This window comes from Phasianus colchicus, chromosome 1, assembly GCF_987193195.1.
Source record: "Phasianus colchicus chromosome 1, bPhaCol1.hap1.1, whole genome shotgun sequence".
Taxonomy (NCBI): Eukaryota; Metazoa; Chordata; class Aves; order Galliformes; family Phasianidae; genus Phasianus; species Phasianus colchicus.
The window spans coordinates 185,122,975-185,147,054 of record NC_143436.1 but is presented as its reverse complement, the minus strand read 5'-3'; positions in this window follow the sequence as shown (position 1 = coordinate 185,147,054).

Below are 24,080 nucleotides of genomic sequence, written 5' to 3'. Positions count from 1 at the left end.
CTCCAGACTGAACAATCCCACTTCCCTCATCCACTTGTCATAAATCTTGTTTTTCCATATCTTCACCAGCTTTGCTGCTTTCCTGTTCACACATTTGAGCAATTCCACGTCCATCTTGAAATGAGCACAGTACTCAAGGTACAGTCTTATCAGAGCAAAGTACAGAGGGACAATCATTTCTTTGTTCCTCATGACCACACTATTTCTGATGCAGGCCTGGCTACCGTTAGCCTTCTTGGCCACCTAAGCCAAGCTGCTTCATGTTCAATCAGTTGTCAAGCAGCACTCTCAGGCCCTTTTCTGCTGGGCAACTTTCCAGTCAGTGTTCCCCAAGCCTATATTGCTCTACAAGACTGCTGTGATCCAAGTGACTTGGCACTTTGCTTTGTTACTGTTTCGCCCAGCATCCAATAAAGGATGGACTAATTCTTTTCTTATTTAATTACTTATAGAAACATTTTTTAATTGTCTTTTACCATAGCAGCCAAGTTACATTCTATGATCCTTTGATCAACTCTTTGGCCTTTGATCCTTCTAATTTTGTCCCTGCATAACCTCACAGCATCATAGTACTTCTAATGAATTGCCTAACTCTTCTTCTGAAGAACATAAGATTTCTATTTCCTAAGTTCCAGAAGCTTTATTCTGCCAGAATTCTGTTTGGGATCCTAAATCTGTTTGTCTGTAATGCAAAGAGGAATTTTTATGTGTTTCTTAAATATACTATTCTCCAATACATTATTCAGAAGTGATTTAAAGGAAAGAATGACAAAAATATTTGCAAGAAGCAAATCTCCAAACAAAAAAATTCTTGCAACAACCATTAGCATACTTTCTTCTGCAACACGTATTATATTATGTTTAAGAAATTAAACAAAATGATGAAATGTTAGTACTAAATATATACATGACTCTCCTCCTTTGCCTCGTTCTCATTTCACCAGATACTCACATTGAGATCTCTCAACTTTAGGCAGCTACTAAAAGTTACACTATCTGATGATTGATCTCAACACAGAAATAATAGGGTGCCTGTAGAACACATATGGATTCAATATCTAGTAGATCATTTATTTGTGTGTACAAGCAACCTGCAATTCTCTACTTGAGAGATACTGTGATTCTTAACATCTAGTGTATTTGTCCTTTAACAATGAGGTAAAAAATCCCCATAGAAATAAAGAAGGTTGTTGTAATATGAAGAGGAGTATTTAAAAGAGGCAGCTAGGACGTTGTGGTATCCTGGGCTTCAAATTAAATGTCAAATTCAATTTCCCACTGGAAGAATGAAGTGTGTGACTGCCCTTAGAGGGGCAACCTGACAGCACAATTTCATAATTGGTGTCTACCCTAGTAGTGAGTTAAAATACAGGAAGAGATGTTACTTGACTGCAATCATATCTTACTCTTTAAAAATAAACAATCCACCTCCAGCTAGACTTAAAATACATTTGGTTGAAATTTGAGCCTTTAGTAAGGTTCAATGGCTTTGCTTAAAGTCCTTGGAAAAATTATGGTAAATACAGTATGGTAACAGATAACCTCCCTGATGGGATCGTGCCACCAGTTATGTCTTTATATCTCTGACATTTTGCTCATACTAAAATTAGATTTGTGAAAGAAAATAAAGAGGTACTTATTCTATTTAGAGTATTTTATTTTTTTTCTTCTCTATTCAGATAAGCTTGTGTGTTAATAATGAAATTTCCAACCCACTTTAATAATGTACCATTATATCTTAGTGAACTATCTTCCATATAAGTAATAATAATGAGGTATGTTTAAATATAAAAATGCATCCTTAAACATCTAGACACTTTTAGTGCTGGTTGTAATTAGAAACTTAAGAAACATGTGCAATTAAATATGCTCATTAAAAAAAACAAAACAAACAACAACAACAACAAAACCTACAGATACCGCTCTGCAGCATCAGTCAATTTGTAACATCATCAATATTCTTCAGTATGGCAATGTTTAATGTGGAAAATAGCTAAGAAGAAAATTGTTTACATTTTTAAACTATCATCACAGCTTAGATCAACAGCAAAGTGTTGATCTAAAGTCTCATTTTCAAACATTAAAATCTGGATGCATTTTCAAATTTGATATCTTTATATCTCTAACAACCAAGTTAAAAATAATCATTTCTATTATTAATTAAAAAAAATAATTGTATCTATCCTGAGATCTTATGAATGTATATGTATTTCTAATACATAAATGCATTTCTAATACATAAACAACTATCTATTCTATCCATCTATATAATATGTTATTCTTTTTTCCTTACTCAGTAGTTTGAGATTTAAATAGATATATATTTCTAAAATACAATCAAAGATATGTTTCAAAAGTATATAGATTGACTGGTGTCTCTTCAGCTTCAGAAACTTTAATCTTAAATTGAAGATGTAACCTTTCTGATTTGTTTAAATTTTTCAGTAATCTCATCTGAATACATATGCAGTAACAACTTAGTGCTTATGCAAAATCATTGTACAATAGAGATGCACACTTGTTTCTATCCATATCTTCCTGAGCTTGGAGAACACATTCTTTATTTTTCCTTAGATAATGACAACAAATGCCAAAACAACAACAAAACACTCATTGGAAAAGCAGAGTAGTTTTTTGCTTACATGGATATTTTTAAACTTTTTTGAAATTTCGTTTGATATGTTAAATTAAATAAATAAAGTAAAAAAACTAAATTTTGACTTTATGTCAAAAATCATTCTTGTTATCCAAACATGAGGACTAAGTTAATATAAAATTTGCCACAGTAGCTGATGCAGACAGTGACTGGACTTCACAAATAAGAAGTAGAGGGAAGTTTTCTATAGAATACTGTATTTCTTTTCTATTTTGAGGATTGTCCAGAAAAGAGAGATATACACACTGACAGATCAATTACATATAATCTTTCCATACAACACTGTTCCTTGTATTCCCCATCTTATTCATAGAAGAAACAGCCTGTTCTACTTTTTGATATACTCTTTTTATACCAATGTCCTGGCAGGCTGACAGCATCATGTAAGGTTCATATGCAGAAATTAAGTGGTTACTTAAGGATCTCACTTTATCTTTTGTATACACTGGGACTATGGAGGCACTGATTAATAAAGTGAGCAAGATTTCATGTCTTAGGTACAGAAAATTTGTTGGTCATTTTCAGGTGAATTATTGACCCTGTTGTAACTGAAATTATTTCTCTGGAAGTAAGTATAAAGATGAACTGGATTTACAGGTCCAGAGACTGTGGCCATTACTTCAGAGAATGATATATGTGAAAAACTCTGCTTGTAGAGAGCTGAGTGGTGATGCTGTTTTGTGTTATTAAAATACATAATGTCATTAATCTGACAGTTGAATTAAGCAGAAGGCTTATGCAGTGCTTATTAATACTGGTTGATATAATACCAGATGCAAGTCTTGTCAAGGATATTTATTTAACTGCTGACAGCTTCTTTCTTGGCACTAGTTGGCTGCTGCAGAAGAGAGACCAAGACCTGCTACTCCTCTTACACTCTAGATATAGACTTACACTGTAGATACGGACCTACTGAGTATGTCAGTGTTCATTACTGAGCACAAAACAATAGCAGGGTGACGCTGCTGCTGTCGCTGTCCTTACTCCCTCTGCATGACAAAGAACTGACAATTTCCAGATGTGATTAACTCCCAATGGAATTTCTAAATAAATATGTGTGTCTGAAAAGAGTAGAATATTTATTTTTCCTGAAGTTTCTGGATGAAAAGAAATCATGTATACTACAAATTACGTACGGTGAAATAAGTCATTAATGTTACCTCAATTTTATAGCTGTTCATCCCTGAACTCCTCTGAGTTCATAAATGGAACTTAATAAAAGTGCTTGAATATATTTCCTGAATAATTAAAGCAAAATACTGAGAATGCACACCATAGAGAAAGAGATACCTTACTGCAAGTACACAGGGAAAGCTGTTAAATGACCAGTTGAATTTTTCAGGTCTAGTGGAAATTTTCATACTGCATTGAACAAAAAAAGCAAAGACTGACATAACTCAACTGCCTGTAAGTTGACTGAAGAATTTAAAGTAGCCATCTAAGCTTCTTCTATAATCACGTTTCCATTACAGGTAGCAAAAGAATAAAGTTGTTCATCCTGTTTCAGAAAAGCGACTGAAAACAGTTTGAATGCACAGTCTTTCAGGTTGCATATTTCTCTTAGCTGACAAATGAGCTTATATAACTAATTTATGAACTGCCAAATTTTTCACAATTGTCATATTTATTCTTTGTGTCTGCTACTTATGTATGATTAATATTGATGTAGCTAAAAACAGATATTCATGAATGTGTCATAAATGCTACAAGCGACTAGAGAACTTAACTAGTGGTAGTTATGAACTAATGTAGTTAGTAATGGACTTCTATTCCAGGTTCTGTGGAAGTCAGTTTGTGTTGCAGTAAACATTCCTATGGCAAAGCAAGAGCAGTAAGGCACTTTAAATTGCTTTGTCCACGGCAGCATGTGAGCTGAAGTTTAGGAAATGTCAGTATCTTTGGTAAATGGGTAGAAAAATCCCAAGTAATTAATTTCACTGCTTTTCTTCTTAAAAAACCTTATCCAATAGATTTATATTAACCTTATAATAAGTCCATGGAAGTAACACAGTAGTGTACAGTTGTACCCATTCTCAGCAACCAATACATAAAAGTTTATTCTGAACCTGAGTGGTACCCACATCTTTTCATGCTATATTCACGAGAATGAAGTTGAACAGCAGCACCTCACTGTTACTAGTTCAAAGAAGATGAAAACTGTTTCTGCCATCTTCTTTTTCTTTTGAGCATACTGATGACATTTTATATCTGATTTGCAATAAGAATCACAAATTGTTAGCTCCTCTAACAACATTGGATAACCTCTGAAACAATTCAAAAAGCTTTCCTTGTCAAATGACTATGTTGATCTCCACTATACTTATTAATTAAAATTAAGTAAATTAGTTTTATATATATATATATATTAGACACTAAAAATGTAGTAATTATGAAGAAAAGGTAATACTTCTTGCTTTTCTCACCAACTTCATATGCAAGTATTGGAATGGAAGAAATTCAGTATTTCACATTTAAAAACTTATTTTAAAATATGTAAATGCAAATGCATTCAAATAATAGAAGATAATCAATATTTATTATAATATTAATTTATTATTTTGTGGATACTGTGCAGGATCTTAAAAATAGATTTAGCTCATCTGAATAATTCATGACTAAGAGACATTTTGAGATTTTTATTGAGGACTTGCGAATGCTTTGTTTCGTTCTTCAGAACATTAGTTCAGACATTCATTACCATAAAAATTGTGATTAACTCACATTTTAAAATTGGTCAGTTTTCTTCTTTTGTACAGAATCATTGTATGCTTCCTCCTAGAATTTGACTGGTCTCTTTGAAAGCTATATTAATATCATGAATTAAAAAAACCCTATAAAATATTAATTTATATATTGAAAGTCCTCACTTGCCAGGAAGAATTTAACAAGAAAAGGTTCCACTGTAGAATAAACTTATAATATTGTTAGCAGTAAATTAAATGTTCATAAAACAGTTCAGAAATTGTCTTAGGAAAAGTTGTGCTTTATTAAATTTTCTTTAAAACTGGTTGAAATATTATTAAACCTTGAAAATAACTGATCTTCCCTTGGGGTGATAATCAATCCTAAAAGATTCCTTGCTGTTTACATTGGCTTAATATCATTTCACTTTCATTTGTCCTATAAGAAATTTCACTGACATTTCATTGTAAATGCATCCATGATATGACTTTTATCAAATATTAACTTAATATAATTACATTACATTTAAACATTTTGTAAGTAGCATTGTCAAAAAGACTCTGGACTGAGTAAATTAGTTCTTTATTGAATGCAAGAAAGATCATGAACTCAATAGAGGTTATTTATATTCTGTCTAACCAGTGTCTGTCATAATCATGGTCTAGCAGTTAACTTTATATGTAAATATACCATCAGGGAACACTCAAGAGTCAAACTCCTTGTAAAAATTCCAGGCAAAATTATCATCTCCACTGTTCATGATGAACTTTGTAACATCTTAGCCTCTGCTTTTCTGAAGCCTTCAGGTCTCCATGGAGTGAATGTTACCAGTCCTGACATGCATGGGAGCAAGGAAGACTTACTGAACTGCTCACTGTGGAAATTCAATTCACATCTTCCAAGTCGTGATTGAAGTACAGGTTGTGCAGGGAGGGACCAATCAACTTCAGTGTTGATTAGAAGATTTTATTTCAGTGATTTGAACAGTAGATCTTAGTTAGACCTCGGACTTTTTCCAAGAATGTAACGATCCCTTTGCAGAAAGCCTAGTCAGTGATACTTATCTCATTCCATTTATTAATTTCATAGCTTTTCCACACTGAAGAATCATATTTGCAGTCTAGTTGCATTTTAGGGCATTCTTTCCAGGATAGGTTATTTTTTTTCTTTTTGTTACAGACATGTGGGTGGCAACAGTTTAATTTTTTTCTCTTTTAAGTTCCTGCTCTTATAATATCATGTGCAATATCAGAATTGCTTATCAATGGTTACTTTATCATTATCTGTGAATATGGTGGAGACATTTTATTTTTTAAAGGAAATGAAAGTTATATAATTTGAAGTGTCAGTGACTTGAGGTTTCCACTAATGTATAACTAGTCCAGGAAAAATAAATGTTACATAGCAAACATTTGTTCAGTAAGTCACATTCTTTCCTCTGAGCTGTGAAGTCACCGTAAAGAAAGACCTACTTTGAGAGAAGATTTGGATTTAAGTAATTATCCTTTTCCTGTTTGTTCAGATAAGCTGATAAATATGCATATGATTGAAAAGGAAAATGAAGTAGTGAACATGGAAGAAAGCACTTTGATATCAGTATCAGAATATCTGTGCTAAGACCTTCACTTTTTAATTATTGTAATTAAAAAAGAAGGAATCATCATTGTTGCATAGAAATTTATCCTAAATAACAGAAAACAAATATTAACAATAGTAGGTGCTGTTATTATTAAAAAGAATATGATTTTACTGAAAATAGTTTGATCTTTTGCATTAGTGTTGACAGCATTCATGTTTAATGTATTCTTGTTAGTTTTGAACAGCCACGAGACAATATCCACCATTTCACTACTACATAAGACAATTCATTAAAATATGTTTTAATGAACAAAAAATGTTTTAATAAGTTGTTTACAATCAGCACACAGAATTTAAACAAATTCCAAAACAGTTTGGCAAAAATTCTGGGCAAAACAAAGAACTATGGAAATTGAAAACCACATCTTATACATAACATATTAAATCTGTTAGACAAATTACTTGCTTCACATTATATGCATCAGCTATTTTAGATCACTGATTTTTACAAACTGCCAGCAGGGAAAATCTGTATCTTCTGTTTCCAAAAAAGAAGCTCACTGAATCTATATAATTTGTGAAGAAACCAGAATAAGAAAAGAACAGGAATAAAAGCTCAATAAAAAGCTTAGTCCATCCTTACTTTTAAATATTAGACTGTAGATCTAACTCAAATCATGCTATGATGAAAAATAAATCTGTAGAACATAATGTGTTCAAGACAACTTCATTTTCTTTAATGCACTTAATTTCAGATGAAGTCAAGAAACTGTTCCAAACATGTTAGTTAGATTTTTTTTGAGTTTTGAATGTATAGTTCAAATGAAATGATTTAAAAATTATTTTCAGCAGCATCTCTTGCTTAATAGTTCTTCCACTACAAAGTGAATAAATATATATTTTTATTCTATTTTCTCAGGGTTGAAAAGTAAACTTGTTTTACAAGGATTCTCATTCTAGGTTAGAGATAGTGAAGACTCAAAACCTAAAATCCAGAAAATTAAAAATATTTTTGAAACTGCTTGCATATCTGTTCTTAAAGAATGATTCAGTCTGAAAACAGGCACATATTCATGAACTGCTTATGAAGCAAAACCTCATTTATTTATTTTATGTTTATGTATGTATCTGTTTCTTAAGAAAGAAAGTGTCTTCCTTAATAAGTTCAGTGCAGCTTCTATCTTTTAGGTATGTGCATAAAGGAATTTTTCAATTACAACAAAAGACTCTCTAAATGTCATCCAGAAGTCAGATAGCAGGCATTGATTGTAAAGAATCCTGGAATATATCCCTTCATTAATTGTAGGTCAGAGATTAGAATACACACAAGCATTTCTTGTATATAGTATTTTCATGCTCCTTCTATTATTTCATACAAAACACATTTGTGATTATCTCACACGTAGAGTGGTAGCCCCATATTAACTGTCAAAGTCTCTGTCAGACTCTATGAACTCCTTAATTTGTAGATGTATGATAACTCTGCCATATTGCACTCCTTGCACTCCTTTTGTCCACACAGCTGGACAAAAACATACTGTTACCAGTATCCTTGACAAAACAAAATATGGGGGGGCAAAAAAAAAAGTTCAAGATTCTTTCATTATGATAATAATCAAGGTTTCTAGGTAGGTAAATTTTTATAGTGCTAGAAAGTGATATATTTTTCCCCTTGCTTATTTTGCTGATAATTCTTCTACTGAGATAAACCAGAATACAGCAAATATAATATACAGCAAATATCTTAACAGGATTGCCAGTGTCCAACATTCATGACTTAATTCATAGCATCTACACATCACTGCACTCTGCTTGTACATTTTAATATCTTGTGTAATATGTCTGAAGTTCACTGTGCATTATTAGGGCCAGGTGACAGTCAAGAGTTGTCACAACAATTGTTACAGCTATTGCTCTGGGTTTCTTGTCTGGTGCAAGTTACCATAGCTCTGCTCTCAACAATGAATTTTTCATTAATATATGTATCTTTTCCATGGAAATTAGAATAATTGTAATTTGAAAATTCAATGAGAAATTAGAGAAGTACATCTTTCATTATGATGCTGCCTTTGCTCAGCTTCAGTTATTCTTCATCCTATTTCTATTCTACTGATAACAACATTTAATGTGTTTGGGTTTTTTTTGTTTTTTTTTTTTTTTAAGTCTGATTGAGTGGGTACAGCAATACCTTGTTCTAGCAACAATGTCATGGTTTAGTGATGAAAACTTTGGTTGATTATTCCCCGTTTGTGCAATAGAGAAATCACCAAGTTAATCTGTAATTTCTGTGTTGCACCATTACAATAGCAGCAGAAGAGAAATCAAGAAAAGAGAAAGTTTGGTGAAGCTGAGGATGAGGGTGAGGGGGGAGGCTGTGTTCTACCTTTTTTAACAGATATGGCCATAGGGGAAAAAACTTAAATATTAATGAAAATACTTATTTCCCAAAGGCCTGGCCAGAAAAGAATGCTGAAAGAGATAATTCACTAAGCAAAGGAACACAGTGGCTGAAAAGCATATTATCACTGAAGTGAAAAACAAAGGCAGCTTATATTAATAATTAATTGAGGAGGTTTCCTGTGGAGGTTTAGATGAGCTACAGGCACAGTGTGTAAAGTTACTTGAATAACACACTGTTATGCTGCCTTTCAGAGAAACTCACATTAATGTGTGCACCTTATGTTAAGTTTGCCTGATATGAGTTACCTGGAAGAATGTGAAAATCCTAATCAGGATTTTTTATGTGTTGAAAGTTGTACCTGTGTTGTGCTGACAGGTTGCATGTTTAGATTGTTGCAGGAATTACTACTAGCACCTAAATAGTAGCTGTCAACTTGTGCTCACACAGCATTGCTGTATATGTGTATGCATACACGCTTGTCCCTATATACAAAGGAGGAACTGTTAAAGTATGTTACAGCTTGAGCTGCTCACAGGGAAACTGAAATGTAATAATATAGCAGGAACTCTCTCTTACCCTACAAAATTGTCTTTTCTTTCTGACAAACATGTTCAACTTTTCCTCTGTTCCCTTTCTGTGAATATTCTAACACATGGACTAGGTCTCCCAAAACAGCTAGTGTACCACATTACTAAGCTAGTCTGAAAGCATGATATGGTCCCCTAAAGAGGATAACAGGAACAAATCTGAATTCTCCTTTGTCACCTAGTGCATTGTTCTGCCCTCAAGGATTGTGAATCAAGGGAATCTCAAAGGCTTCCTAAAAAGATATGACTAATTAAGCACAGGAAATTAACTTTATGTTTGCAACTTGATGTTTTTCAGTCAAAGACCAGAAATACACTCGTGTCTGTATATAACCAGCTGAAATTTCTTCTATTTTGATTGTTAAACTAGATGATCTTAGAGGTATTTTCAACCTTAATGATTCTGTGATTCCATGGTTTTGAACTATTAATGTATTAATATTACTAATAATATCAAAGCAATAATTAGGAGCATAGAGATCAAAGGTGTAATGTTCCAAGGTGTGTGCGCTAACTATGGCAAAAAAAACCCTGAGGAATTGTGGAAGGAGATGAGTATGAATAATCTGTTCTGTATGAATTATGTTTGTTGCTAGATTCTTTGTACACTGAGTAAACCAGTAGACACTGGAACCTATTCCAAACCAATTTTCAATTAGTAAATGCATGAATTTTAGAGAAAATTGTTCTTTTGTTTTGGGCTTTCTAAAAGTATCAACATACTGCTTTCAGGCAAAGAATTCATGCTAAGGTTGGCATCTTGGAAATTCAAAACTGCAATACACAGACAGCTTTGAGATGATAACCATGCATAATACTCAAAGCAATGCCAAAGCCATTTCAGCTATTAATGCAGGTGACTACTGGGACAAGAACCCTCTGAGTATCTATCAGACTACTTGCCCTATTGTAATAAGAGTTCTTTGGAACAAGACTTCTAATTACATTAGGACCAGGTTTGTCTTTTGAATTGTCTATCATGTTATTGTGAGATATTTTTAGTTTTCTTAACAAAGATTTGTCTTTGTCTCACTAGGCAAAGCTTTAATGAAGAAGCATCAGCACTGCTAACAACTGCACAAAGAGGGACCGAAGACCTTTTCGACCAATGATGTGGTTGTCATGGAAACTATTTCTGTTTCTGTCACTCACCGGGTGTCTTTCAGGTAAATTGAGACAAAAACAAGAAAACTCTACTTAGCATTTGAACTGCAAACAGTCATAGGAAGATGTAAAATCATTATTAAAATTATTTGCCTAACATCTGCTTTTATCTTATTCGTAGTTAAACCTGATTAACATTAAAAAGAGACAAAATTAAGTATCTTATTTGGAATAATAAAAAAAAAAAGAATGATGCCAGCTTTATTATTAAGAAAGAAAAACAAAAAGTAAAATCATTAATTGCACAGTGCTTTCCTAAGGAGTAAAAAGTACAGAATGCTTCATATTGGGGTCTGTGAATTCTTATCATGTTTAGGTTCTAGAAACTAATTATTAGGTTGTTTTCTTAATACTGGATGTGATTTACTGATCGTGCTGATATTTGCATGGGTAATAAGTGCATTTCTTTAGCAAGTTTTTGTCATGACATTAGCTTAGTTACTTTTCCATTACTAGTAAAGAAATAGATTAATCAATAATCATTTAGGCTTATCATATGGGAATTTTTGTAATTTGAAGGGATTCTGTCTCTAACTGATCTTTTTTACCACTCTGTTTTCATAATGCTTCCTTATAATCTCTGTCAGCAGTTACTTTTTGTCATCACACAATCACATTTTGTAGTAGTCAATGAAATGGAATATTTTAGTTTGTTATAATGCTGTGATACTGGAGACAGGAATTTTAAAAAGGAAAATATCTATGGATATCAATGTATATTCATTGAACGCGCTTATAAAATCATCCAATTGAATCTGCTTTCTTCTAATGTACCTTCATTATTTTGTATTATCTATATCCATTTTTCAAGATCACAGTGAGTGTTTTTCTTGTTTCGACACATTGTGTGTCACCATTATCAATCTGTCTGGCAGTAGGTATCAAGGTGTGCTTTTGTATTTCATTTTGTATTGTGATTCCTTAGGATTCTTAAAGATTTATTCTACTGGAGTAGATCTGGACTCCTTTAGTAAATCATACTTAACTACAGAATTTCATTTTAAATGCTGTTGCAGTTAAAGTATATGTGATAACACATTTTTCTCATATACAACAATAATTTTTAAGTTATTTCATTAGTAAAATCAGTCATTAGAAAATTTAATGCTCTAAGAGCTAAAATTCAAAGATATTTTTTAAGAAGGATTAAAGTACATTTTAATTAAATTGTCAATGTTCCCAGTAATTTCATTTACTACCTCCGTATCTTTCACATCTGATTACATAATTATACATTTGAGCTGTTTTTATATTGCAGCACTCAGTAGAACGTGTTTACAGCTGCATATAGTTCCTACCTGATGGAGCCTAGTAGTAAGTTAGATGCCTGAATGCACTGTTCTTAAAGATAGAACAGAAGATATTGATGCTGCTTCAATGGGATAAAGTTCATTTGATTCCTGTTGTTTTGAGCTACGTTAAAATTCAATAGTTATCATTAAATCATCAGATCATGGGATCATTCTTATCAACAGCCAGTGTTTGGAAGAAAGAACTACAGTGTTGTATTGATTTTGCAGTATTGAAGGAAATCATCCAAGAAAAGAAAGATGGTTTGTGTTGACTCTATTTTTTGTTATTTTTATTTTAACGGTGAGCCAGGTATTTTGGGCCTTGCATATGCATAAATGTTTACAAGCATCCTGAGCTGTGTGGGAAATGATCTGTGGGTGGAGAAAAATGTATTTTCTCAATACCAGGCTGAGGATTGAATTAGGTCTTTTACTCCAATTTAACTGTAAGTAACAGAACAGCTCAGCTACCCACATTCTGAGAAACATTACGTTTATGAAGCATCAGTAATTAAAAGAGGCAAAGGTACTCCCATTGATATCTTATGGCAGATATTACATTTAATAACATTAAATTGAGGAAGAATTAAGATATTTTGTTAGACCTGGAGTCCACTTAATTTTTTAACTAATTGTTGAAAAAAAAATATTGTTTTGGTTTTGTGGGGATTTTTTTTTACCCCTCATAAGATTATTCTGTAGGAAAAGACCTCTGGCTGTAAGTGAACAGGTTACCAAGGAGGGACTGTTAATCTGAAATTCAGAGAGTCCTTTCATTTGAAGTGAGATGAGAGGTTGCTCTCTTAAATTTAAAACAAGGTAGTCAGAATTTAATTTGTTGGTAATTATTAGCTTTCTTGAGAGTTTATGAAGATAAATATCTATAATTATAAACTATATGTTTGAGACATTTAAACAGGAATAACAAGAGATAACAGGTGTCTATTGATTTTTCAGTGGAAAACCAGAATAATATAGCATTTTGCATTGACAATTTTTTTTTTTTCTTTTTTTTTTCTGGATGATTTGATTGTCTGTGTGTTCCTGCTGTGTAGCCATGACATTACAATTCAAACTGCACTATCTTGTGTACAACAGGGCTGGAATTATGTTACTAGGGTTTTACTGTCCCAATTCTCCCGGATCACTCTGCAATCTGCTTTTATGTGTATATTAAATATTTTTTATTTTTAGTTCATGCTACTAATAGAAAAGCAGAGAAGTTTTTTCCCTCTACCCATTTGTCTGCCTTTTCTATTTGAACACATGTTGCATGTTTATCATGTCAGAGAGAGATTCATTTTCTCTGGAAGGATTTTATAACTCAAGGCATCAATGAAATTATGGTATAATGCAAGTAGCAGAGCCTAGCAATATAGATGTGGTACCTCTGAGACACAGTGGTCACTTTTCACAGAGCCAAGTGGGTAAAAACTTGTCCTTAAACCTCATCCTTATGTACCATTCGTTTCTGTGTACTTAAAATATTTTCCCTCCTAGGCAAAGACTTCCTAAATAATGAATTTTTCTTTCTATCCCTCAGTGTGGTGCTCAAAATTAAAAACAGCATGACTTTTCTTTTTTTTCTGAACAGTTGCTTGCTAGAATATGATATGAATGGACACTTACAAACAATGCTCTTTAAGTAAGAAAGCATATGTTGAGCAAACACAAGTGTCCTTTGTATTTCTCACCTACAGCTAGCGGTGTGCTGAGGTGCTTCCTGTCTTTTGTTATGACCATTCCTCTCCATCTGGATACTTGGAAGCTTTCAGGAACTGTCTCTGTCATCTGAATTTATCAGCATCCAAAGTGCATCACAAACCTGCAAAATATGTGACTTTCAGAATTCTAGCAGCCGCTGCCAGAATTAAAATTCATAGCCTAAGGTTCATAAACTCATTAACCAAGCGATATAAAGTCTACATACTACTGTGAGTTCCAGGGCTATTTCTCATTTTTATTTCTCTCCCTTTTTGACAACATCCTTTCTTTCTCAGAGCAGACAGTATGTGAAAGGTTGCTTCTCTGCCAAATGAATGATGAACACATGAATGACCTGTGTTTATCATTGATAAACCTATGCAATTACCCTTGCTTCCCCTCCCTTCCCAAGCCCCAAACTGATGGCAGTATAGCAAACAGCATGCAACTGTGCACTTTTGATAGAGGAGTACAAAAGCCTGGAGACAGAGCTCTAGATAACTACAAGAGCCTGGGGATGTTCATATTCTCATTGTTCCCAGTAAAATGGAAAAGTCAAAACACTCTTAACTCTTGTATTGCCCATCCAGAAATACAGTACTGGCAGACAGTACAAAGCAAAACAAGAAACAACTTGTTACAGTGCTGAAATCCAGCATAGACTGCTACCCACATTTTCAACCTGGATTCAAAACTCAACTCAATTGGAGGGGAGAGCCCTTATCAGCTAAAAGTAGCTCTTTGTATAATTCTTAATTCAAAAGAATGAAAAGCTAAAAATAATTTATTCTTGCCAGAATCCTACAGTGTGTTTAATATCAAGTAATTGGGAGCATTAGAACTGAAAAAGTTGGGGTCATGAAAAGTGGCATTTTAAGTATGCACAGAAGGGAAGTATTTTCATGAACAGCCCCTCAGCTTGTTTGCATAGATTTGAGGATAGTGTTTTTTTTCTTTCATTTTTTTTCTTTTTCTTTTTTTTTTTTTTTTTTTTTTATTGTGGGTTTGTGTTTATGTTTTTCATTTTTAAAAAAATGTGGAATAAGCTGTTCAGAATTTTATATTTTACACATCGTTGGGATTACGTAATGACATGCTAATGTGGTGATTCGTAGTGCTTCACCACGCTGGCTACCTCCATATGCTTCACTTTTACCATGGAAGTAAGTGATCTGCTGGGCCTTGTCAGAGCTGAGACCACAGCAAATGTGAAAATATTTGGAACAGGGAAAAAAGTGATATTGCCATGTATACAAGCAGTAATTAATGACTGATATTTCAACACATAACAGTAATAATACAGTACACATAATACAATACACGTGTATTACATGCGTAACACATTATAAAATTACCTACATACCTAAGTATACTTTCTGAGCTCCATACAGTTAAGTTTGTTAAAAAGTTTCTACCTTGTAATGAGCTCTTATCAGTCATACCAAGAACTGATGTTTAGATTAACAATAGTTTGCAAAAATTTAGCAGTGATGCTATGGATACCATCTGGAGAAAACATAACCTGCACATCTTTCCTAATTTTTTGCATTTCTTATTTGATGAATAAGTCTTAATAAGCTGTTTGGAGTCATTCAGTCAAAATCTGATGCTTTCACATTTTATGTTGCATCAGATATGATATTAAACCTCATGCTTTGTACTGGTGGTGATATTAAAAATCATAACATAGAAATGTTTTTTGTGTTAAAATAATGGATTTGAAGTCTCTCAATTTTTGCAGAAATATTCATTAATTTCCAGGTTACACAGTACAGTAATGACTCCGTTTCTATTCTGCAAATGAAAATTTGATGGAATTAAATCTTGATGGATTTCAGTCTTGATGGAATTCGGTCTTACTCTTTTAGCGTTCAGTGAAAGCACCAATCAGTATTACCTGTTTATCATGGATTTGTTATTGTGTTCATTCATTCATCCCTCTCCATCTTTTTGGATAAAATAATGAAGACTGAACCTCCTTTGGCTTCAAAAGCCTATCATTTGACACTAAAGATACTCAACATCTTTAGCATTGACATACACAATCATTTATATCAGTATAGTCAAGAGTGAGTCATTCTGTTTTGCCTGCTGTTCTGTCTGAATTTTTATTTTTAGAAAAAAAAATCTTGTTTAACCTTTATTGGGTTAATAGAAAGATAATAGACTAATAGGAAAATAATGATATTAAAGCTATTAGAGAATCTTTTAAATATACTGATGTTATGAAATCTGCTGTTAAGAAGATGTCACAAGAACGTCATGATCTAGCGCAGAACCTCATGTTGCAATAAACATCAGCCATGCAGGCCCTGATTCATCTTATTTGACTTAAATGCTTTAATTATGTTGGAATATAATATATTCCAATATATATAATCTCCTTCACTCGATAGTCAGTGGAGAGAGACATTATATTGCTTTCTGTAATTCTGCACTAACACAAGTTAATTTCTAACATGAAGGATATGAAGTTAGACCTCTTTCAAGTTTCTGTGTGATTTGAGAATGTAGAGAGACAGCATATTGCTGAACAGATATTAAATTTTCTTAACAATGCTGACACGAAAAAATATATATTTTTCTAAAGTAGTGTACATTGTACCACAAAAGCTTTAAAAATATAATAATAAAAACTTTGTTTGAGAAGAAGCAAACAGTTTTGAGTGCTTGGTGATTCAGAAGTGCCCAGAATGTTGGGTAGACTGTATGAATGTTACTTCATCCTTTCCTCCCCGCATCCCAGCTATAAGATGTCTCAGCAGAGTCAGGTACATGTTAGGGAAAAAACTTGCCATGTGGTGCCAGAAAAAGATCTCTGACTCTCTGACCGCTTTCTGAGTCTGAGAAGTCTTTAAAAAAATCAACAGGTGGTGAATTGTTATTATTTGCTCCTGAACACATAACTGATTTTATCCTTAGACCTAGCACCTACAGTTAACAGATGAGGAAAGTCAATCCCTGTCTCTATCCCGTAATTACAAAAGGCTTCCACTGTTAATGTTCTATAGAACAAATCGGTTATTAGAATAGTCAGTCTTCTACATTAGATAAATACTGCTTTTCTTCAACCCAAAGTAATGTTCAAATTTGTAGCCAGTGTAGTGTAGAGACTAATGTAGCATTGTCACTGCAATGAATGGCCAAGTCTGTCTCTCAGGTACAGTGGAAACATCACCACTAATGATCCATCACTTTAATTCATAAAACCTGTCTCCTACTGCCTTCCAATAGGATGTTAAAAGTAGTTCTTTACTATTTTCACCAAATATTTCATATCTTTTCTCACTACTGCAGTGGGTGACACTCCACCAGAAGTGGAGTGCTCTGCTGCTTTTATTTTATAGTACTCAGATTTAAGGTTTTGTACAACTCTTTGCTACAGTAATATATGTTTTGCAGGAATATTTGTAATAAATCTGCTGTCTAGAATAGTTCATTTCACAAAGTAGCTATCATTTGCCCCTGGTGTGATTCTGGATGACAATTGCTCATGAACAAAAGTAATAAAATTGTTAACAGTGGGTATCAATATGCAACTAAACCTGTTTTCCCTTGCTTCTAATGCCAGACTTATACAAGGAACAGTTGGCTCATAATGCAGAATAATTTTCAGTTTCAGCGCAACATTAACAATATCACAAATACGAAATAATAAAAGTCATTAGCTTCATTTCAGAAAGTCATTAGAGGCTGGAACAATGTTTCTTAAGCATTGTCCTGGCCTTTACTAATAGGAATGCAATAAAAAGGCAGTGAAACCTTTGAAATAATGACAAAATCATCCTTGAAATTAGATACAGTTTTCTAGTAATGAGGCTAAAAACAATATTGTAACAGTTCTGCTAGGAAAGCTGGTGGATATAACAATGCTTCAAGTCAGAAAGTAAAATTAAATGTCTTAAAAAATTAAATGTTTTATTAAGTTTCTAATGGAAATTCCATGGAGGATGCGATTAAACTCAGAGCAGTCTTACCAATACAATCTTAAAGTTTGCTGTCTGTGTGGCACATGAAGAAGTATTCTTGTGCTAAAAAAGCTGGTGTGGTTTTGTTTCTCTCTTTGATTATCAAGTAAACGATCTTACAACAATTTCAAATATTGCTCCATTTTGAAGATTCCAAAAATGTAGACATGAGCTGTTGTACTGAAAACCTAGATTACATTTACAAAAAATGACTAAATTTTGTAAGAATTATTTTGTCAGTTTTTCCACATAGAAGGCAAGCAGGCTGATGTGGAGCAGTCACACACTTTTTCAAATAAAGAATAAATGCACTTTGTAAGTACAGGAGAACGTGAGCATGTGTAACTATAAGGGAATCTCTTACTTTTACCCACTTAAAAATACACTTGTCAGCTATATAGCTGTCTTTGTTCATATTGCTGCTAGAAGTTTAGTGAAAGCAATTTCTTAACTGTAGTGTAACTATACCTCTGTCCTGAACTGAATGAAAATGAAGTGTGAAAAATAAATGCGTCGTCTGTCAGTATGAAATGTGAATCTATTGTTCAGTGTTAAAGCTCTGGGAGGCAGAGTTTATTAAGCTCCATACAGCACTATGACTGGTAACTGCTTTACCCAGTGGACTGTTTTGATAGGTAGTTTTCTTCCTATTAAGTGCAGTAGCGTGAAAATGCTGATAACATAAAGAACATATCCTGAGATTTCAGCTTTTATTCAGCATGACTACCTTTGCTGTGTACTGAGGCCACTTTCAGAAGTGATTTTCATTTACTTCATTGGATTTATTAGCCTTAATGTTGAGTATTTCAATACTAATGCTTTACATGTTGTTCTATTCAATACTCAATTTGAGCTGGTTTTGATTGGGATTTGTATGTGTGTGTGCTAAGACAATTAGGGAAGAGTTTTTTTAAAACAACACCAAAAACTCAGCATGGCTACAGCTATTGCAACTCACGAATTCAGTGGTACTCACAAGGTGAGCCTTGTGATGAGTGCACCATGGTCTCTGCTTCTTGTGTTTGCCCTTAATGTGGTGTGCAACTGTGAAAAGTAGTGTTTTATTTACGGCAATATAGGTATTATCAATTTAGCTCAGTGCAAAGCTGTAGGTGGTTTGCTATGGCTCACCACACAGCCATTAACAGTATCATTTTTGCTCAGCAGAGATGCAAGTGATAGTATTTAAACTCCCTATAACACTGTGAGTGATAGCATTCTCAACTTATCCAGGAAGGCACTTGAAGACAGGCATTCTGACGGAGTCTTTTGTGTGAGTCAAGTAAGTGAAGAATGTATAAACTCACCAGTGGCAAGAGGATGCAGCAGACTTGCATTTTAGTATCGACTTATTAAAGTGATTAAAAAGGAACAGTGGATCACAGAGTCAGCAGATTTCTGAAGTAAAGATGAGTGTATTCATAAATATCTCTGAACATTATTACCAGTGTAAGATAGCGGTTCCAAACCCCTACTTTTCTCTGAAACCTGTGGTAGAAAATGGATGTGAATATTCTTTAGGACTCCAACTTGCCACTGAACTAACCTGTTCAAAAATTTTGAGATTGAAAGCATCTCTCAGAGGACTTAAGAATGTAAAATAAGTAATAGGAACTAGAATGAAAATATGATGAAATTCTAGAGTGCAGATACTAATATTTTTGCCTCATAACTAATTTGCACCAAGGTATTATAAAATGAGGTTTGCAATAATCTTTTTTAAAGCTATTCATGTCAGAGATGGGCAGAGGAGTAGAAATGAGAGGAATGCATATCCTCTTATTCATTCAAAGGTACATTAAACCCAACCTGATAGTGTGCACCTGTACTCTGGTTGGGGACCTTGTGCACCTGAGAGTAGAGGAAGCCTTAAATCTCTTTAGATTTGCAATTTACATGTGGTTTCTATAATGCAAAAGAATAATTAAATTTAGCCCAACATACTTGTAGTTCAAAGTAGCATATTTTGCTGTTTTGGTGATTTTTTTTCTTTTCCATATTCTTGTTTAGTGATCATTTCTCATAGAACAACAGGAAGTTACAGAAGTTCTGTTTTTCCATTTTCCAGACTGTCCTTAACATATCTTGATAGCTAATCTGCTCTTTTGGATTCATCATTTTTATACACTTCACATTCATAAAAAAGGTTAAATTAGAAATAATTAAGTTCACGAGTGTGAGAGTTAAGCTTAACTGAAGATGGTAGAAACCTTTTTAAAGGTTTCAATCCCTTCTCTTGTAAAATTCCTTCTCTTCAGTGAATATTTGGATAATTCCAGAATAAAAAAAAATGGTATTAAAAATGAAAAGAATTACAGGAAATAAAATTTAGTTTCTTTTTTTGTTTGTTTGTTTGTTTGTTTGTTCCCATTTACAAATCAAGCATTTACAAATCAAGAATTCTGATTCTTTTAAAATCTGGAAGACTCTATTCTGTTAACAGTGACATTAGCTGATAAAAGCACATTGCAAAGTTTCAGAAAATATTATTTGACTGCATTCTAATTTGTGATTTGAGGAAAAACCTAACAAGCCTTTATGGATAATGCATAATAATATATCTGTTTTAACATATCAAGAATGTAATATCCTGAACAGTAAACTCAGTTTTAAATTTGTAATTCAGTAAATCTTATTTTTAAAATTTAGAATTAGTAATGTCCTCTAATTTGCTCTTGAAAAAAAAAAAAAAAAAAAAAAAAAGAAAAATATTATGGCATTGTTTATGCTTAAGAAATACAGAAAATATTCTGAATGTACAGAAATATCAAAAGTTAGCCAGTATTAATTATCAAATAACAATTACTTCTTTCATGTAAAATTAGTGACCTAGAACCGACTTCCTTTACATTTATAGTAACTGTACTTTTTTCATATTTTTTTTTACTTTTAATCTTTATAATTCATTTGTAGAAGCTCTTTGAAGCTTTGTGGGAAGATGTCAGGTACTGATATCTGAAAGATAATGACAATTCTGTAATTTGAGGGAAGCTCCAAAAGTAATGCTTCCTATTTTATCATGTTGGCCCACAGTGTGTGGCAGTAGAGGCTGAACTTTCCCACCAGTATCCTGTTCCATTCTGTTACCATGTGACAGATGGCAGCAAAGGGGCAGTCTGACACAATGCTGTCTGCCATGCAAGAGCTTATGAAACAGAGGCGTGTCACTGAATTCCTCCAGAACTTAGCATCAGTGGAAATAATAATAGCATTTTTGTTAAAATTTGAATTGCACATCTTAGTTAGTACAGAGGCTTAAATTTTAAAAAGATCTTCAATAATGATTAGTGAGGAAAAAAATTCTTTAAAATCAAAATTAAAATGTAAAAACTATAAGTGGGAGGATTTCAACAACTATATTCTAATTTTCATCTAAAAAATATATGATTAAGAACATTTATAATTCTTAGCAATACTTTAGAAAGGAAATCACTGAGTTCCAAAGCCTATTTCTACTTTATTAAAGTGTATTTTGTGGTAAATTATGGAGTGCAGTAATGAGCTTTTCTTAATTATCCTTATTTTGACATTGCACATGTCATTGAAAAAATTCATTATGAAGCACTAATTAATCTTCCAAGTAGAGAGAAGGCATATTGCTTTCTACAAAGGCTTCTCATTTCCAACATGAATCTTGCTGGAACTTTCTTGTGAAATATTAAATAACTTTTTCTTTTCTATCTTTTACATTTTTAGATGTGTGTAACATCTATCAGTTTTCCTTCCACCTCAGCTAGTTAGTGAATCATAGAATCACAGAATGGCCTGGGTTGAAAAGGACCACAATGATCATTGAGTTTAAACCTCCCTGCTATGTGCAGGGTCACCAAACACCAGATCGGGCTGCCCAGAGCCGCATCCAGCCTGGCCTTGAATGCCTCCAAGGATAAAGCATCCACAACCTCCTTGGGCAACCTGTTCCAGTGTGTCACCACCCTCCTACTAATATCTAAACTAAATCTCCCGTTTCAGTTTAAAACCATTCCCCTTGTCCTATTACTGTCCACCCTCGTAAACAGGAATGCTCCATCTTATTTCATTCAGCAGTGGAAGTGGTGCTACAGAGTATTCTAATAAGCTCTAAATTCCTACAGTGTTTAGAGAGATCAAATAGAGATGTTATTCATCTGTGTAAAGTTTGTAAAGATGTAAGTAATTTATAACATTAGCTCAAGTGAGGTTAGTCTTACTAAAGACACAGAATTAATCACAGTGTTTGTGCTATTTTCTTGATGTTTAAGAATTGAGAAATTGTAAAATAAAAAAAGCAAGTTCTAGTCTCAGCATGCTATTAATGAAGATATTTTTGTGTGAAATAGAAGTAAAGGATTAAAAATAGATGTGTCCCATTTTTAAATACACAAAGAATTTTAATGTATCTGCGGAAAAATTCATTAGAACTGCTTTCCAATGCTCTGATTACAACATCATCATAACTCATTTTGAAGAAAGTTTGTCTAGCATTTAGCTTAATTTATCAAAGAGTAACCAACAAAGCATTATTGCCGAAAGTCACAATAGATTAGTTTATTTCTGGTTGGGAGCCAGAAATAAACTTAGTGTTCTCACTAAACCATATTCCTCAACACAACATCCAAACGTTCCTTGAACACCTCCAGGGTCGGTGACTCCACCACCTCCCTGGGCAGCCCATTCCAGTGCCTGACCACTCTTTCAGAAAAGTAGCATTTTCTAACATCCAGCCTAAATCTCCCCTGGCGCGGCTTGAAGCCATTCCCTCTAGTCCTATCACCAGTTACACGAGAGAAGAGGCCGATCCCCAGCTCGCTACAACCTCCCTTCAGGTATTTATAGAGAGCAATAAGGTCTCCCCTGAGCCTCCTCTTCTCCAGACTGAACAATCCCAGCTCCTTCAGCTGCTCCTCATAAGGCCTGTGCACCAGACCCCTCACCAGCTTTGTTGCCCTTCTTCGAACACGCTCCAGGGCCTCAATGTCTTTCTTGCAGTGAGGGGCCCAAAACTGGACACAGTACTCGAGGTGCGGCCTCACCAGAGCTGAGTGTAGAGGGATGATCACCTCCCTGCTCCTGTTGGCCACGCTATTTCTAATGCAGGCTAGGATGCAGTTGGCCCTCTTGGCCACCTGGGCACATTGTTGGCTCGTGTTCAGCCGAGCATCAACTAACACCTCCAGGTCCCTTTCCTCTTCACAGTTATCCAGCCACTGAATCTCGATCCAGCGATCCAGCTTATCTAGATCCCTCTAAAGGGCCTCCCGACCCTCAGGCATATCGATACTACCTCCCAACTTGGTATCATCTGCAAACTTACTGAGGGTGCACTCAATGCCCTCATCCAGGTCATCAATAAAGATACTGAAGAGGACAGGCCCCAGCACTGACCCCTAAGGAACACCACTCGTGACCAGTCTACCACTCTCTGGGCCCAGCCTTCCAGTCAGTTCCTTATCCAGCCAAGAGCGTACCCTGTCCAAGCCACAGGCTATCAGCTTCTGCAGGAGAATACTGTGGGAGACTGTGTCAAAGGCTTTGCTGAAGTCTAGGTAGACTACATCAACAGCCTTTCCCTCGTCCACCAGATGGGTTACTGAATCACAGAAGGAGATCAGGTTGGTCAAGCAGGACCTGCCCTTTGTGAACCCATGCTGGCTAGGCCTGATGCCCCAGTTGTCCTGCACATGCCACATGATCTCCCTCAAGACAATCTGCTCCATAACCTTCCTTGGCACTGAGGTCAGGCTAACAGGCCTGTAGTTCCCTGGAACCTCCTTACAACTCTTCTTGTAGAGTCACACTGGCAAACCTCCAGTCTTCTGGGACCTCACCAGCCAATAAGGAGCGCTGATAGATAATGGCAAGCGGCTCAGCTATCACCTCCACCAGTTTCCTCAGCACTCTTGGGTGAATCTCATCTGGTCCCATAGACTTATGACAGTCCAGCTGGAGTAGTAGGTCTCTGACTGTGTCCTTTGGAATCGTAGGTAGTTCAGTTCTGCACCCCAGCCAAGACTACCAGATCAGAGAGTACCTTGAGGATAACTGGTCTGACCTTTAAAGACAGACATA